This window comes from Ceratotherium simum, chromosome 24 (genome assembly GCF_057802395.1).
Source record: "Ceratotherium simum simum isolate JZ-2026a chromosome 24, ASM5780239v1, whole genome shotgun sequence".
NCBI classification, from domain to species: domain Eukaryota; kingdom Metazoa; phylum Chordata; class Mammalia; order Perissodactyla; family Rhinocerotidae; genus Ceratotherium; species Ceratotherium simum.
Window position 1 is genome coordinate 22,318,658 of NC_141923.1, and position 7,909 is coordinate 22,326,566.

At 36.1% G+C, this 7,909-nt stretch overlaps 1 non-coding gene across 1 annotated transcript; it reads right to left on the minus strand.

Moving 5' to 3' along the window:
• Positions 1-6,363: 6,363 nt before the first annotated feature.
• LOC147913905 (U6 spliceosomal RNA) lies at positions 6,364-6,470 on the minus strand. Its single transcript, XR_015556288.1, has one exon. It is a non-coding gene; the product is annotated as a U6 spliceosomal RNA (small nuclear RNA).
• Positions 6,471-7,909: the final 1,439 nt, after the last annotated feature.

A 7,909-nucleotide genomic window follows, 5' to 3' on the forward strand; every position in this document is an offset into this window, starting at 1 on the left:
ATGATTTTCGTTCAGTTACTCAAAAAATTAGTTTAAAAAGGAAATCATAAAACTTAATACAAATATAGATAAAGCATTTTATTTTACCTTAAACACATAAACATTCATTCAGCAATCTTTTGTTGAAGGTCAAGGCCTTTTCCTTGACACTATCTCCAATAATTGAAATTTTAGCTCGCCTTTCTTGCAGAAAACCACGTGTTGCATCATTCAAAATTCCTAGTTCTGATTTTTTTAAAGAACAAAGAACTTAAGCAATTAAAGGGCAATCTGAATTCGAGATCCTTCCACATATTTATTTTTCTCTACTCTTTTTTAAAGCTCTCACCAACACCTAATTTGACTTCCATTTTTTTAAACAATATGCCTTTATCAAGTCTTTAAAAAACATCTAACTTAGTTTCATAGAAACAAGTTCATTCTCTAATATGTGATTCATTGACTAACATAAAGTAAATCATACAATTAGAATAATGGGCACAGCTGACACATAAGTATGAAACAGAGACAATTGACTCTTGGTAAGTTTATAACTTAACTCGTGGGAGGAACTAGTGGGTTTAACTTTCAGGAAAGTTCAGTATACTGGGGCATCAGTCATATATTCATAGCTGTTAGCTATTGCCATAATAATGCTTAATAACAAATAAACACATAACTACAGTGTCTTACAACAACAAATATTTACATTTCTCACTCACAAGTTTCTGGGTCCTCTGAGGGTCGGCTGAACTGAGCTCCAGGAGTCAGGCTAGAATAAGACATACTCTGTGTATCTCACTGAAAGGCGACCTGGGACCCTATCTGACAACTGTTCTGTTTGTGAAGACAGAAGGACAACAAGGCCAACCTAAATCAGGCAAACACATTTCAAGCTTCCTCTTATGTCAGATCTACTAACATCCCATTGGCCAAAGTACGTTGTATGTCTGAGTTCAAAGTCATGGGGAGAGAAAGTACACTCCACCCATCGTAAGACCATGTCAAGAGTGTGGCTGGATAATTCTAAACAAGGAAAGACTACAACTACAATGTTTAACAGAGTGAAAAAGCAGAGTGTTTAATCCAAGGAATCTATTAAGTGGAAGTCAACAGAAATTCTATTATACTTAATTCCAAATGAAGTAATGGATACAGTGAACTCTACATTTATTCCTTGGTTCATACACTTACTAACCCATACAATCACCACAAATATATTGTGTTTCTTTTATGTGCCAGGTACTCTGGAGAGATGGAAAAAAAAAAATGAGTAAAGAATTACCTTTGTCCTTGAGGACCTGATGGATTATCTATGCTGAGAGTTAAAGAAGAATGGTTCAGACCAGACAGTAAAAAGGAAAAATTTGGTAGACTTTGAATCCATTATTAATAGAATGATTTACCTTCCTAAGTATGGTTCTGCATGAACTAATAATAAAATCAGCTAACATGCTCTGATTGTTGTTAGCAGTAAATAATCACATATTGCCTTTACCCCCATCACTTCAGAATGTCACACCTCATATATTAAGTATAAAAGTGCAAAGAAATATAATACATTCCCTAGGACTAGGACACTGCAGCACTCTTCAGAAGATATCTGGACAATACCAAATCCATAAACAGGCAGTCATTTAACAAGAGAGGAAAGTTTTGACAATAAGAGAACAGGGCAATTACTGTCCTGAAGATATTTATATTTCTCTTACTAACAGTAGGTAAATGTTAAGTATATTTAGGGAGATCATATAGGGTAGAGGAAAGCATACTGCATCATCTAAGATTCTTCCATTTCAATATCCTTCAAATAGATTAAGAACTTAAGAAGACACTCAGGAAAGAGAGTGACCGTAGAATTCTAATGCTTGCTTTGCTACTAATTAGCAGTTTGGCTTTTGGCAAATCACCTAGCATTTCTAGATGTTGTCTTCCCTAGAAACTTTCTTTCATTGCTCTTCCCTTCCCAAGGCTGGGATAGATGGGATCCCTTTATTTTTATATCTTAATTCTATCTCAATTGCCTTGCCTATTAAATTTTTTTTTAATTACCTTGGATAAATTTGCCTCTTGCACTAATGAGCTTCTTGAGATCAGAGTCAATGTGTTATGCATTTTTGTAGAATAAATCTAGAAAAGAAAATAAGACTTTTGGATGATTGGTCTAAAACACTTACAACTCTACTATAGGCTCCTCTGAAATTGTGAAAATCTATAAAATTCACTTTGGCTAAGTAAATCCCAGCATGAGAACAAACCTCACTCTCTGCCCCATAAAGTATAACAATTTCTACGATAGGATCCAAGCCCAAATTCAATAGAGTAGGTTGATATTTTATTCTTCAACATTGCATTTAAATTCTGGCCTGGTTATACAACTTTGAAAAGAAAGCTCAGACCTTTAGTCTGCCATCTTTTGGTTGTTGACAATTAATAAAAATGCACAAAGATGAAAATCTTAATATTTCCTGGACTTGCAATAACTCTCACCTGATACAACAGCCTTTTTAATAGGCCATTGGTATGACCTAGAGAAAATGTTTGAATGTTAACTTCAGAATTGAATTAAGGCTTCATTTGAAATAAGATTTTTTTTTAATTTTATAGTTTGAGAAAATTGAGATCCTGAGAGATGAAGTGACTTGCACAAGGTTACCGTGAGTCTTGTAAATGACAGGCCCAGAACTTACAGCAAGTCTAACGTGTATTAAAAAGAAAAAGAAAAATTACTCAATATCTTGCTTCCTCACATGCCACATCTATCACTTGTTTTTATTTGCTACCTTGACCACTCTTCACAAACATTCCTCAATCCAGAACTCTCTACTTTTATTTATGAAGAGCTGTGCAATGATGGGCAAGCCATTTGACCTCTCTGGTTTCAACTCTAGAAAGGGACTTGGCCAATATGCTTTTCAAGATCCCTTCTACATACACTCTGGGCAAAAGAGAGATTAGATTGGGATTTGGGAATACTTGTTATGGAAAAGGGATTTGAGGTACCCATACATATAAAGATAACTCAGAAGGCTTAGACATTGCTGGAGAGACTTTTTTTTTCCCTATGTTAGGAGGTTTTCATTATGATGCCAGAATCTTGGAAACATGATAGACATTTTTGTTGCATTCAAACCTGATTGAGATCTGTCAATGACATATTGCAAAGGGGCTACCAAAAGCTGAAATTTCACCCTATTTACTACCAAAAGCTTGTAAATAGGGTGAAATGATTTAAATTATGCCAAGGAATTGAGTGTCAGAGAGAGAGAGAGAGAGAAGGAAACAAAAATTACACATATATAGTCATATCTTTTGTTGTTGTTAATTCATTTTCAAAACTCTTTTCTTGATCTTGATTTATTTTTATTGTAATACACATTTTGAGAGAATTTGTAATAAAATGGGAAAAAAATACATATCTGATAAGAGCTTAATTTGGTGGTTTTGTTGTGGTAATATTATAAAAGTCTTATGGACGACTACTTTTGATCTAGCTCTGGAAAGTTATTCCAAAGAAAAAGATGCATGTACAAAATATTCAGTATAGCATTGTGAATAACTGGAAATACTCTAAATGTCCAAAAGTAGTGATGATAATTTAGTGGCAGAACTGAAACTACCACCAGGCCCCCTGAGACCCTGAGTAGAGTCTCTCCATCATTCTATGCTGCATAGTACCATCCAGACCAAAAGAATATTAGACGTGCAAGGACCCTTTGTTATAATGTTTTCCAAACTTCTCATTTGATAAATAGGAAACTGATGGCAAAGATGTTAAGTTAATCACCACATATAGAGCCATTTATAGTCACTATACTTTCTCCTTACATAATGCAGGAGTGATGGCTCTCAATCTTTCTTGTCTAGCCCAACAGTAATCAGATTTTACCCTTTTTCTATCACAGCTTTATTGATCTGAAAAATACCTAGTTTCTACTAGCAACATTTCTCTTATTAGGTCAGTTCCCAGAAGGAAAATTAACATCACCTATGTGTTCAAAAGTTAACCAACTTTTTTGATTGCTAATGGGTACAAAGACACTATCACATTGCACTGGTCTACCCAGACTCTTTCCCAAAGGCCTTTGTAATACTTAGCAAATCTGGGCTCAGTCCATGGTTTATAAAAAAACAAAATCCCTGACTTTTCTCATAAAGCAAAGTGGAAAGTTTTTCTTAGCTCTGTCTTCTATCTTGTTCCTGGTACAAGATTAAGCATGCCTTTGAGTAGATGACATAAAATGTCCACCTCATGAAGATCTGTTCCATAATTCAACTCCTGAGCAATCATATTTTCTAGGACATTGTCCCATAGAGGGTAAAAGTAAATATTTTGTATGGCACCCAAAGTCATTTGCAAAGCCCAGTAATCATTTCAGGTAATGGGAACATAATGGATATAGCTCTGGAACCAAGCCACTAAAAGCCATCTTTTGAGGCTACATGTGCAAATGGCTTTGGCTGGGTTCGGTTGCTTTTAAGGTATAGTAATTTAGACGATTGTTTAAATCTTTTTAACTGCATGAGTATTTAAACTACATTTGTATGTCTGAAGACCAAAGGACCTATAACAAATCTCACAGAAACTACTGCAAATTTATTAAGAATTAACAGCTTTAGTGACCATAAGAATTCACAACACATGTGAGCCTGAGAACATACCACAAAGATCATCAGAAGCCTGGAGCAGTCTGCGATTGGCTATCCTCACTGTAAATGGCATAAAAAAACCTGTCTTCTCCTGAAGTAACTGATTCTACTTCCTTAAAGAGTGTGGTGACCTACCCCACACATCTGCCTGAAGGCCTCCTTGCTTCCATCTGCTCTTCTTCCATCTGCTTTGAAAGCAGGTTAAGCCCTCTGGATTATGTGGCGTCTATAGTATGACTTGAAATACAACTCAAGTTAAGCCCATCACCCAAAAGTCTTCATGGCTACCCTGTTCACCCTTAAAGCACCACTATGCATATGGAGAGGTGTTTCATAACCTTTCCTTGCTTATTACTTCTTCCCAACATTAAAGTACGTAAGCATCCAAAAGGGATGATTTCTTGGCTGTGATACCTCTTTTGAAATGCACTCCATAATTAACAACTTTGAAAGCAAAGAGGTAAATTTTGTCACATGTATTATTAAAGCAGAGTGAGGTCCCCCAGGACCAAATTAAGCTCTTGATTAAAAATGTCCATGTTAAAAGAAACAAGTAGATAGGGAGTTATGCTCTCAGCAATCCCAAATTAGCGCACTGATTGAAGTGCCTGTTCAAGCCATGTGGAAAGACACAGACCTAGGGAACTGCCTTAGTGACTGAGGACTCAAGTGTCCCGACTTGAGTGCAGGTCAGCCAAAATGGTCTTCAGTAGGGTAATCTGAAAATAGAGGAGATAAGGGACTGGGATGAAATACTCGATGGACAAGTAACCATGGTGTAATGAAAAAAGTATTGAGAATTCATTCCTTCTTCACCAAATCAATTTTTATTTCAAGTACTATGTTAGATGCTAAATTTTAGACTTCTAGTTTTTTCTTTGCCATTCTTGATCTTGGTCAAGACTCCTACCACCTCCACACCTCTGTTGCCACTGGTGTAAATGGAGGAGGTGGGAAGAAATGATTACTAATGGAAATCTTACATGATTTTAGGAAAAGAATGGAAGTTAAAAATCTATCTAAACTTTTATTTTGTCATGAGATGCAGTATATTTTCATGTAACTACATTCAAGTTGATTTTATAAAGATTTTTAAAATCTTTCTGCCAAACTTCTAGAATTATTTGCAATGAACTCCGAGAAGCACTACACAGCTGTTAAAAGAAAGCCAATCTGTGGCACAACAGACAAGACTGTCATCAGAAGAGGAAAATTCCTAAAACTCTGATGCTTAAGAGAGATGAGGATTACAAAACACCCTCTTAACTTGTTGGCGATTGTGGCAGGCAAGAGAGAATTTAATGATCTTGGCAAAGCAGCTCCGTGGCGTTCTGCTTGGACTCAGGTCTGTGCATCGCACACCCGGAGATGGTTCTTTGTTTAAACAGGCTTGACTCTCTACTTTTGCCCTTTCTAATTTTCTCCTAAGGCAGTGTGTTTGGTTGACAGAAAATTCCTTCCCCAAATGAAGGCAGCTACCAAACAGATATATATAGCCTAAAATTCAATTAAAATTTTTTAAAAGCTGAAAGAGAAAAGAAAACATGCTAACGTAGTAATCCCAGAAACTGTACAGTAAGGAGCATGCCAACTGTGGCCAAGTTAAAACTGTTGTGGGAATCATAATTTGGAATTTCCTGCTCCATTTAAATTCTCCAGGGCCAAATTGCCGTAAAGATTTTTCTTATATTGAAATTCCGTCTTTCCAGAAGTAAAGTACAATCTACCTTTTTTAAAAATATGGAACGCTTCACGAATTTGCGTGTCATCCTTGCAGAGGGGCCCTGCTAATCTTCTCTGTATTGTTCCAATTTTAGTATATGTGCTGCTTAAGGGAGCACAAGAACAATCTACCTTTATAGCCAAAGTAAATCAAATTGAAGAGAAGAATTACAGGGTGACCTTGGATATGTCATTTCATCCTTCTGAATCTCATCAATGAAATGAAGATTTTTGATTCTCTTACTACCTTGCCAGCACTATCATTGTATTATTCTGATGTATAGGTGCTACCTAGTAATTGGGGATTATATAATCACAAGGGAATAAGAAGGGACCACTAAGGAAAGGCAGTTAGAAACATGTATCTCAGATCTCTTTCAAAGAGTTAGCCAACAGGTTTATTTCCTTGGCCTATTGCCTTCTTAGCTGTTAACATCTAATACTACTTCTTTCACAGGATTTTAAAAATAAACACATTTTTAAGTGATCCAAACTCTGAAGGATGGCTTGAAGCTAAGAAGGTAAAAACTGCTGGTGAATAAAATGTGAAGATGACCCTTCATTAAAGAATGTGGTCTCCATGGTTATTTCATATGATACTCTGAAAACACTTTTCCTAAAGTTCTTATTTTAAGATATGGCCCATTCCAGGCTTTATCCTCACATGACAATCTATGTTTTACAGAATCCTTAACTAATGAGGAGAAGTCCTGTGACATAATGTGAGATTTTAGTGACACAGAATGTATAAGTACAAGCCATCCTCAATGACAAGGAAGAGAGTCTAGTCTGGTTTTTTTCTAGTTATTTGTTGTATTTTGATTAGTATATATTTTTTCCTCATTCTTGAAAATAACTTCTGTCCATGTGATAAAGATCTACCTACAACACAAAGACAAGAAGAAGGAGGAGGAGGAGAATGGAAAAGAGAGGAAAGGGAAAGGTATAGAATTTAGGAGTCAGTGTGAGGTTGTGGGAATGACAAGCAGAGAAAAATCCACTGACCCAGCTTTGTGCTAATTGGCTTTGTGCTTGATCTTGAATAAGTCAGTAAATCTCTTTGAACCTCGATGCTTCATCTATAGAATGATTTGGCTGGATTATTAATGATTATGAATGGTGTTTACCATTCCTTCCAACTCAAACATGTTATGACTATAGTGACTAGAAAATAGTTACAACTTGAAGGCCCAAATGGGAATGTGGAATAAAGTCCCAAATTGTAATTTTTTTATGATCAAGAAAAGTATTTGTAGGTTTGCCGGGGGGAGAATAATCAGTTGCTTGCTTGTTTTGAACCTGCTGTTAACATTCTTCTTTCTCTCCACCCTGTCAGCTCAAGGGGATATATTTTACCCTTAGCACCCCTCCTAAATTCTGAATTCACAATATGTCAGACTATCATTCAAGTTGTCTTATTCCTGTCTCTAGAGACCCAAAAACAGTTATTCAAATGTTTGCCACTTACACTGAACTGAAAGCAGCTCTAGAAGACTTGAGGGAGTTAGTATAAAGCTTCAGTCAGTGATCCTAGATGGAGGGGTGATAGGAGTCGTTG